Raw genomic sequence first — 11,363 nt, 5'->3', positions numbered from 1 at the left:
AAAGTAGTGAAGATGAAAAAGAAAAGGTTGCTTTAACAAGTATTTTGTCAAGAAATTTACAGGAAAAACAAAAATTCATTTGGTTGAATAATACCTTGACCGATGACAACAAGGAAGAAGATGGATCCGACTGATATGAGTCAGAAATTGATGAAAACTCTATGGCTGAATCTTACAAGGTAATGTTTGGTAAGTGGTTGGAAATTTGTGTTGAAAATCGCTCCTTGGTTAAATATAATAAAGATTTGTGTAACAACATCAAAGATCTGGAAGAAAAAATTAAATGTTGTGAATCTGAATTGATCTTAAAAGAGTCTGAAATTATTTCTTTAACTAAGGAACTTGAAAACATGAAAAAGATTGTCAAAACGTTAAATCCAGGTTCCAACATTTTTGAAAAGATTCAAAAGTCTGGCCAAACTAGTCATGCTGGTCTAGGTTATGTTTCCACTCAATCTGATTCCAATACCAAATTTGTTAAATCTGATATTTTGGTTTTGGACGAACTGTCTATACCTTGCAGGGTTCTATTATTTCAGCAAAACACTCTACTGATACAGAAAAGAATCAACACGGTAAGTTTGACAATTTCAAAGGGAATATAAGACGATTCATTCCTATTTACCATTTTTGTGGGATAAAAGGTCACATTCAACCTAAATGTGTCACTATGAAAAATATGTTTAAATCTAATGACCTTTGAAATAAACATGTTTTTTAAAAACAAAAATGGGTTGTCAAAAATAAATGTTTGGTAGGTTCTTTATGTTTTAAAATTATTTCTGCTAACATGTAATACTTTGACAGTGGTTGTTCTAGACACATGATAGGTGGAAAAGATTATCTTGACAACATCAGACCAATGCAGTGTGGAGAAGTTGCTTTCGGTAAAAGTCTTGTTGGAAAAGTCATAGGGATAGCAACTCTTAATTTTGAAGAGCTTCCTAGACTGAAGAATGTCATGTTGGTTTATGGACTAAAAAAGTTGATCTTCTTAGCATTAGTAAAAAATATGATTAGGGTTATACAATTAGCTTTGCTAGTAGTCATTGTTATGTGTATAATATTCTTGATGAAATTGTCTTGCAAGGGTTCAGATCTAGTGACAATTGTTGTAATGACCGCTTTAGTAATTTAGATTAGTAAAGGCAATTAGCACTAATTTTTGTTATTTTTATGATTATTATGAAATTAATTATTTGTGGACCCCAATATTTAGAAATGAATATTAGAGTTATAATTTCTCAGTTCCAGAGATTTTATTAAACTCTAGGGGTATTATTTGACTTATATGTGAAATATGTTATTTGTGTAATTTTTGCTCGACGACAACGGAAAATGCGATGGATGGCTAGTTTGATCACATGGGTAAGTTTAGAACCTTATATCTTAATGGGAAATATTTTAGAGAAAATAAAATATCGGGATTAAGCGTGGTTATGGAATTTGACCATTTTACCCCGAGCTTTAGAAATACCCTAATTTTAAGTCAAAGGGCAATTTAGTCATTTTGTAAAGTGGGGGTTGAGGTGGCTTCCTAGCCTTGTGACACCTAGCAACTTTATTTTTCAGCCAAGGTTTAATTGATTAAACCCTTATTTCATTTAGGAAGAAAATTAGAGAAAATAAGAAAAAAATCAAAAGATTGAAAAACACTCTCTCTTTTCCCTCTCTTTTCGAACCAGCCAAATATAGGGGGTATCATTACTGGATTTTGGTGTTTGCAGCAAGGGATTCAAGGAGGATCAAGCAAACGTAACCCTAGAACCATAGTCTTATGTTTTGAAGCATTAAATTTTAGTTTGAACTTGTGATTTTGTGAAATGAGGGCTTTTAGGGTTAGGTTTGTTTAGGGTTAGAATTTTAAGGTTCATTTGAGTTGATTTTAGGTCCTAGCAGCTGGTATTGATGGTTGGATTAGGTTTTGTGCAAGTTTGAGCTTTGAGTTCAAAGGTTTGATCTCTAATGGCATAATTTGTTTCATTGAGATTTTCTTTGAATTACTGGCTGGAATATGTTGTTTATGCATTGATTAGGTACTCTGGAAAGTTTGGTGGCATTTGGTGGAAAATTGAGCAAGAGGTGAAAGGTTTGGGGAGAACTGGTGCAAACCGGCTAGCCAGTTTTGGCAGGATCCCTACACACTTCATTTTCTCAATTTTCGTCCATTTCAGTGCCGTGGTTGGGTGTTTCCCTAATTCCAGAGTTTGAGTAACCTCTAGGGAGTATAACAGAACCTAGGGTTATGGATTCAGGTTTCCCGAGATTAGGGTTTTGATCGTGTAACTTACCCAGTTTCATAATGTGATTAGGGCATCCATCTAGCACGAGACTTTCCGTTCAGGTCGGCTAGCACACTTGAATCTGGAAAAAAGGTAAGAACTGTGTATAATGTGTGATATCAATATCTGAGTGTATGTATATGTTATGTGTATATACATGCTTAAAGTGTTAGTTGCACTACCAACACTTGTACAGTTTTGGTATAGAGTCCATTGATATAGTAAATGTTATTTGAGAGTACATTACAGTGATACCAACACAAGTACGAGAAGTACTGGGTGTGTGTGGTATATCACTCAGTGGTACTCAGGGTATGAAATAAACCCTACCAACACTCGTACAGTGAGGTACGCAGTGTATGTGGTATAGTGGCTATACCCTAGTATGGAACGTTCTTACTCATCTGTTGAGCCTTGTAAATAGGTGTATGGGCGCCTAAATACAAGTTGAAAATTTTATGATATGTTATATGCTTTTCTTACTGAGTCTGTCGACTCACAATTTTGCTTCCATGTGTAGGTAAAGGAAAGGCAAAAGCTGAACAGGAGTGAACTTGAGCTCGGATGAGGTTGTACATGTCAAAGCGGCGCGACCTGGAGTGTTCGGTCTCGGGACATCTGGGGTTGTATTTTGTAGTCGTTGTGCGACCTGAATAATATGTATTTTGGAATATTATGTTTTAAAAATTTGAAAACGGATCCCGGCACTTGTAAATAATTTGGTATAATATAAAGTTTTAATTTGACACATTTTTCAAGAAAATTCTTTGATGAGAAAAGACTGTACTGTAATTGAAAAAGCACTGTAGCGTGCCTTAGCATTAGGGCGTTACAATTGATATACTCTCACTACTTATGCTACTTGTAATTCTGCCATTGATAATACTACTGATTTATGGCATGAAAAACTTGGTCATATTCATTTAAAAAATCTGAGAAGACTATCTAATGCAGGAATTGTTCGAGGCTTACCTAAATTAGGTAAGGAATCTTTGGGAAAAAGTTGACTATGTCAGCTTGGTAAGCAGTTCAAAATTTCTCACAAGAGTGTTCCTGATGTGAATACTTCTAGAGTTCTTCAACTCCTCCACATGGACTTGATGGGTCAAATCCAGGTTGAAAGTAATGTTGAATAGCAAGAAGCTTACAAGGCGTCTTTGTGCCGAAGCAATCAACACTGCTTGCTATGCTATCAACGAGTGTTCTTACGTCCAGGTACTCACAAAACACCATATGAAATCTGGAAAGGTAAGAAACCAAATGTAAGTCATTTTCATGTTTTTGGTTGTGTTTGTTATATTTTAAGAGATCGTGATTACACTGGAAAATTTGATGCAAAAAGTGATGAAGGTGTTTTGTTAGGATTTTCCATCAATTGTAGGGCATATCGTGTGTATAACATGAGAACTCAAACAGTTATGGAATTTGCTAATGTTGTTGGTGATGATCTAAAAGATTTGTCTGAGTTTTCAATAGAAGAACAAATTGAAGACTTACTGGGAAAGCTTGCTGCCGAGGAAAAGGAACCTGACGGAGCTACAAAAGCAGTTGCAGAGGCTACATTACAGGACTCTATTGCTACAGAAACTTCAACAACAAAAGAATTTGAGCATTCTTCAAATACAATCACTGATCCTATTCAGAGGAAACCATCCTCCAGGGTTAAAAAGAATCATCCTTCAGATCTCATCCTTGGAAACTTCGATGAGAGCATGGTTACAAGAAGAAAATATGCTAATAAAATTCAATCTTATGTTTTGTTTTTTCCTCGAACCAAAATCTGTTAAAGAAGCCCTAATGGATGAAGATTGGTTTCTTGCAATGCAGGATGAGCTACATCAGTTTGTTCGAAACAAAGTTTGGATAATGATTCCAGGACCACCATTTGTGAATATCATTGGAACCAAGTTTATTTTCAAAAATAAGAGTGATGAGTTTGGGACAATCATTCGAAACAAGGCAAGTTTGGTTGCCCAAGGATACACTCAAGTTGAAGGTATTGACTTTGTTGAAACATTTGCTCTAGTAGTAAGAGTGGAATCAATCAGGCTACTTCTTTCCATAGCTTGCATTCTTGGTTTTAAATTGTATCAAATGGATGTCAAATTTGCCTTTTTGAATGGTTTTTTGAAGGAAGAAGTGTATGTTGAACAACCCAAAGGGTTTGAGAATCCTCATTTTCCGGATCATGTTTATAGATTAGACAAAGTTTTGTATGGTTTAAAACAAGCACCACGTGCTTGGTATGAGCATCTAACTGAATTCTTGCTTTCTCATGATTACAGATTGGGAAATGTTGATAAAACACTTTTCATCAAAAATATTAATACTGATGTTATAGTTGCTCATATATATGTTGATGATATTGTTTTTGGTTCTGCTTCTAACTCTGAAATGGAGGTTTTTGTTTCTCAAATGAAGAGGAGTTTGAAATGAGCATGGTAGGTGAACTCACTTATTTTCTCGATCTCCAAGTGAAGCAATCTAATGAGGGTACGTTTGTCTCTCAAAGTAAGTATGCAAAGAACTTGGTGAAAAAGTTTGGTCTTGAGAATACCAAACATACCAATACTCCCATGGGAACAACATTGAAACTAACCAAAGATGAACAAGGAGTAAGGGTAGATCAAACTTTATATTGAAGTATGATATGCAGTTTGCTTTATCTCACAGCTAGTCACCCTGATATTTGGGCACGATATCAGGGAAATCCCATGGAATATAATCTTTCTGCTGTGAAAAGAATCATTCGTTATGTAAATAGCACTATTGATTTTGGGATTTGGTTTTCTAAAGACACTAATTCTAATCTGGTTTGTTTTAATGATGCTGCTTGGGCAGGTAATGTAGATGATAGAAAAAGCACTAGTGGTGGATGTTTCTATCTTAGAAACAATCTTGTTCATGGCACAACAAGAAGCAAAACTCAATCTCTCTGTCCACTGCAGAGGCTAAGTATATTGCAGCGGGTAGTTGTTGTAGCCAATTGTTATGGATGAAACAAATGATGGTAGATTATGGGTTTGATTTGAAAACTTTAACTATTTTCAGTGATAATACTAGTGCTATAAACATTTCAAAAAATCCTATTCAACACTCTCGCACAAAGCACATAGACATCCGTCGTCACTTTATTAGAGAGTTTGTGGAAATAAAACACTTGTCCTAGAATATGTTGAAACTAGCAAGCAAATAGATGATATTTTTACTAAAACTCTTAACTCGATTCGTTTTATCTCTCTAATGAAATCATTAGGGATTTGTATTGTTTAATGTTTGTTTCTTCATGGTCCTTAATTTTTGAGTTGACTTAAGGTTCATAATGTCTTGTCTTTGTCTTTGTTCCAGAAGAAAATCTCAACCTTAAGAGAATTACAGTCATTATTTTTATTGCTAATGCTTTTAGTGTTATGGTTTCATACAGGTTTTGTTCAGGAAAATTATTCACTCCTCCCAGGAATATTTGGGTTCTTCAAAGAGTGTTATTTAAGTTACCACTTTCAAAAAGTAAAATATAAAATAAAAAGTTTAAAAACTGTGTGTTTAAGCTCCATTGGATGAATAGAGCTACCTATCTCAATGTGTGAAAGTCGTCTCTGAGTAAGTTGGAACTATGTAATTGGGAGTTATGTAGAGGATACGCTACCATTGAGATAGTGTGATAACGTCTCCTATGGTTACAATCTCTCAAAAAAGTCTTTTTGACAATTTGGGCAATGTTCACAGCTTACACTTTCACACAGTTATGCTTGGCACAGCTTGTGGTAAAATTTTCATATTTGAAAATGGTCTTATAAAGTTGTTACATATTGTTTGTCTATTTGATTTGCCTTTAATATTTTTGGTGACTGAGTTAACTTTTTTCATGCGTAGCTGGTATGACCTCATTCCACTAGTTCATTAGCTTGATAAAATAATTTTGACTATTCTCATGAGTTTGATTTTTTCATCAAGAGCAAAGACAAGCGGACATTCTTTACTTTTTGTTGACAAAACTATCAAGGTTATTTTTTCTGCTTTTCAATTTAAAAAAAAAAATATAAAAAAAATAAAAATGTGTGACCGACACTGACAATTGAGCTTTCTTAAAAACTATTGTTATTTTCTTTGTTATGTTTCACTATTTTCTTAGACATTATTTTTGCTCTAAGTTGATTGTTGCTTTATGTGTGTTGTCTTTTTTGTTTTTAATAGTTTTTTAAAAAATGGGCTTATTTTTGAAAAAATTTAAGAAATAGGGGGGCATATTTTTTTCTGATTTTTTGGCAATTTTTCTTTTATTTTTTCATTTATGGAAACACGTTTTTAATGCATTTTATTTATTGTGTTTCTTTTATTTTTTTGTTGAGGATTTGCTTTTATTTTTTTGTGTGGCTTTAGGAAACCTGTTTTTATTTAATTTATTATTTTGTTGGTTTCCTTTTTTGGTGGCATTTTCAGATTTTGGTTGGTGTATTGTGTTTAATTTTTAGATTTTGTGGAGATATGTTGTTTCCTTTTTTCCATTTTTTGCAACCTTTGACTAATTTTTGAATTATCCTTGTTGGTTTCCTTTTTTCTCTCGTCATGTCGTGACCAAGGTAAGGAAGTTACTTTCCTTTTTTTTTTTATTTTTCTTTTTTCTAGTTTTTGGGTATTTATTTTAAAGTGTTATATATATACAACTACCCACCATTCCCACGATCACTACTATTCACTTCTCTCTCTAATTTCTTTCCAAAAGTCTAATCTTTTTCAAGTTTGAGAGGGTGATTTTTCTAGGGTTTCAAAGAAAAATGGCCAAGATATAAAATGCTCAACCCTCCAAGAGGCTTACTCGAGGTTCAGCCTCTGCTTCTCCAGTCACGCCACCTGCTCCTGTGGTAGGAACCCCTGGGTCGTCGTCTACTCTGACGAAAACTGCCAAGAAGTCAAAATCCCAATCTCAAAAATCGACTTACAATCTCAATTCTCCTCCGATCATTGCTTCTCTGATTGCAACCCCAACTCCTACGCTTAGTGATCACGATGAATCCCATTCACATGATCACTCTTTATCTAAGTCTTCTTCTTCGAATGGTGCTCCAAATTTCGAGAAAGCTATTGTGCCCTTGCCTACGGTGAGCTCACGAACCAGGTCCAAGGTGTCCACACCAAAGTGGTTCTGCCCAAAAGAGCCTCCAAAGGAAAGAAAGTGGTGCCTTCATCCTCAAAGGGCAAACACCTCAAAGAGAATCCTCCTTACGTTTCATCATCGGATTCTGAACCAAAAGAAGAGACCGAAGATGATCAAGAATTAGAGGGTGTGTCTGATTCTAGTGAAGAATTTGTTCCCAAAGAACAACCCTCTATTCATGATTTTAAGTCTAAAAGTGAAGTGCCTAATGTTGATCCTATCAATGCAGAACCAGTTGTTGTCCCTGCTGCAGTGCCAAAGAAGGACAAAGGAGAACAACCCATTGTTACTGCAAGCCCTATTTTGCCTCAAAAAACGAAGAGGCCCTCTGGTATTACTCTTGAAAACTTCAAGCCCCATTCTCATTATTTTTGTTACAATGATAATGATAGAGACATGAAATTTTATGAGAATAGGAATTATACTGTTGAGAAAAATTTCAATGTCATTGCTCATAAGCCATTTGGGGTTTATAACATGTTGAAAGAAAGATAATGGGTGGATACTTTGATCGGTGTTGATGGCTATGTGGATCAAATTGTCAAGGAGTTTTATGCTAATATCACTGATGAGTGCCTCGATGGGGACTATTTTATGTTTGGCAAACTTTGTCAGGGAACACTGGTATTCCTTTACTGTAAAGGAAGTGGCTGAAGCTCTAAATCTGCCTATGGGAATTGAGCCAACTGATGTGGAATTTAATCGTCAAAAAGTGTTCGGGTATCTCACTGGTGATAATGATGTGGAACTCTCCGACACAATGCATATGTCTCAACTCACCTATCATCATGCTGCTCTTATGAGGTTTGCCCTATCCAATTGGTTTCTTTGCTCAAATCCGATAAATGTTTCAAAAGAAATTTCCTTCTTTTGTGTAAAGTTTCTATTGGTGCTAAAATTTATTTGGCTGACATGATTTGGGAGCAAATTGTCTCTCTTAGAAAGGGCAAGAAACCTAGACTTAATCTTATTTTTTCTCATTTGATTTATAAGATTTTGTCTAACCAAGAGGAGTTGATTCTTGGGAATGAAACCATAGAAGTGCCTGCTGTTGGTACCACTTTTAAAGTTCCAGAGAAACCTCCTAAAGGAAAATTTGCTAAGAAAAAGGCTCGGTTTGCTTCCCCTGGTGCTACTGATGAACCTACTGCTGCATCTGCCTCCACTTCTGCTTCTACAGAAATGGCTGAATTCAACTTGTGTTTGGGAAGAATGGAGACAACTCAAGCCTTACTTCTTATGAGGATGGACAACATCATGAAATTCTTCTGATCCAATGATGATGAATAAGTGGTCCATCTTTTATCTTTTTCCTTTTATTTATGTGTTTTGAACTATTATGACTTTGTTCATATTTTTTTTATTATCTTTGGCTCGTTGATAGACAAAAAGAGGGAGTACTATTTCTTTTTTTGGATTGTTTGTTTGTGAGGGAGTTGTTTTGTTTGTGGTTTGTGAACTTCTCCGTTTTAAAGTTATCTTGTTTGTGGTTTGTAAAATTTTCCATTTCAAAAGTTATTTATTTTATGTGTTAGAGTGCTTTCATGCAAAGGGAGTATTTTATATACTCTTTTGTTTTTGTTTCAAACACTTAATGTAGGTTTTCTCCAAATAAAATATTTTGTCAATCAAAGTGCCAAAGAACACTACTACAAACCAAGCTTTTAGAGGCACTTTTTTTCAGCAAATATTAAAGAACCGACGTCATAGGGTTGGAATTTTTTAGAAGGGATTTTGACACTACCTATGGCGTCAGTTTTTTGGAAATAACCGACGCCATAGGGTGTCCCCCCTATGGCGTCGGTTATTTCTAAAAAAACTGACGCCTAAAGGGTTTATAACCCTAGCCCAGCCCATCATCTTCCTCATTCGACCAGCCAACCCAGAAACCCCCAAACCAGAGAACCCCAAACCCTCTCCGCCAACCACCACGAAAAACCACCCCCATTTCACCATTTTTTCACCATTTTAGCTCATTTTTGTTTCTAAATCTTCTATTTTTCATACCTAAAACTATATACCTGGAAAGATCACATTTTTCCTCATTTTTTAGGGTAAACCGAAGGTAGAGGTAGTGGTGGTGGTAGTTATACCTCCGGCCACCGTTTTTAGTGGAGAAAACATTGTATTTCAACGTCTATTAAGGTATAAATCTAATTTCTACTAATTTTAGTACTGTACATTGCTTTATTTTTTATTTTATAAATTTTTTTAGGGTTTTTCTATATTATTAAATATGTATTGTGTGTATATATTGTGAATGAGAAATGTATTGTGTGTATATATATTGTGAATGAAAAATGAGATATAGGAGAGTATATATGTATGTATTTTGTGTTGTATTGAATATGTATTGTGTGTGTATATATTGTGAATGAGAAATGAGATAAATAGGAGAGTATTTTATATTATTTTGTATATGTATATATTGAGTATTTTAAACAAATAGTTTTGTTAAATATTGTGAATGGGAATGAGATAAGAGAGTATTAAAATAAAAGTTTAGAAATTGTTTTCTAAAAAATTAGTTTAGAAACAAAAGTTTAAAAATTAACTCTATTTTGTATCAATTTTTTTCTATTTTTAATTTTATTCATGTGTTTTTATTTTTTTTAGTAGCTAGTAGATAGTTAATTATAACTACTTAGCAAGTTACTAATTTTCATTCTATTCATGTATTTTTAACTAGTTAGTAATAAATTAACTAGTTAGTAACTAAATACTCATAAATTATATAACTAGTAAGTAGCTAAATAAAAAAAATTATAATTTTGTAGTATTTCTTTATGTTGTAGGTTGTGAGGTCAATTTGCAATGATCTGACTTATTTGGTATTGATCGGTTTCTAGTTAGCTCGAGGTATACACTCACTAAATTTTATTATAAATTAATTATGAATGCTTAGTAGAGTTTGAATATCTTAAATATTCATCCGTAGTGAAGTAGGTTCTGTAATATTTTGTAATGCGAGGGATCGATGGGTGAAATAATATGCATGTTAGATGAGTTTGAATATCTTCAATATTCATTCTTGGTGAAGTAGGTTCTGTGAATACATGTACTGCAGTCGAATGGGTGGTAAATTTTTATATTGCTAAATGTTGTTGTGATTTCATATTGTTTTGAATTGTGTTTTGTTGTTATTAATAGGTTTGAATTTTTTGGAAACGTTCAATTATAGTCGTTATGCTGCCGAAATTTCAGTAAAATTAGGATAATATTTGATTTTAATTTCTCTTAAACTTGGTTGTTAGGATTTTATCGGAAGTGACTTTATCGGAAGACAAGTACATAATTTTTGGTATAAGGTATGCTTTTGTTAACCTACTTTTATAAGAATATTTTTCATATATATTTAGATAATCTTTAAATGCTTAGAGTAATTTTAGAATAATATTGATGTAATACATAGGATATATATTGTTGAGTGCTAAGGATAGATATAGTAAGCTATAAAAAAAATACAAAAAAGGTCTATATTGGGATTTGAACTTGTGACCAAAAGGATAGATTGATAAGTTTTTACCAATATACCAAAACACAATAGAATTAACAAATACAAACATTGATTCTAATACTTAAAATAAGAATTCTATTAGTTTATGTTAAGTAAAATAGCAAAATAAAACACAAAAAATACCCAAGTTCAAAAAAAAAAAAATCGCCTCAAGCGGACAGCCGGATCAAAAGTTATTAATAATGTTCAAAGTTTTTAAAAAATTTCATGCAAATTTTAACCCTTTATCTACAAAATACAATACACTACAAAAATGATACTAATATATTAAAAAAAATTATAAAAATATACTAATATACTACAAAAATACAAACACATAATATAAAATATTAATAAAAAGATAGCTAATATACAAACACTTAGAGTAATGTAGATGTGTATTTATTCAATTTTTCAATTTAATTTGTAT

At 33.3% G+C, this 11,363-nt stretch overlaps 1 long non-coding RNA gene across 1 annotated transcript; it reads left to right on the top strand.

Moving 5' to 3' along the window:
* Window positions 1-7,637: 7,637 nt before the first annotated feature.
* Window positions 7,638-11,112, top strand: LOC115703948 (uncharacterized). Its single transcript, XR_009687914.1, has 2 exons — window positions 7,638-10,296; window positions 10,692-11,112. It is a non-coding gene; the product is annotated as an uncharacterized LOC115703948 (long non-coding RNA).
* Window positions 11,113-11,363: the final 251 nt, after the last annotated feature.

This window comes from Cannabis sativa, chromosome 5 (genome assembly GCF_029168945.1).
Source record: "Cannabis sativa cultivar Pink pepper isolate KNU-18-1 chromosome 5, ASM2916894v1, whole genome shotgun sequence".
NCBI classification, from domain to species: Eukaryota; Viridiplantae; Streptophyta; class Magnoliopsida; order Rosales; family Cannabaceae; genus Cannabis; species Cannabis sativa.
This window is presented reverse-complemented; position numbering and strand designations above follow the sequence as displayed.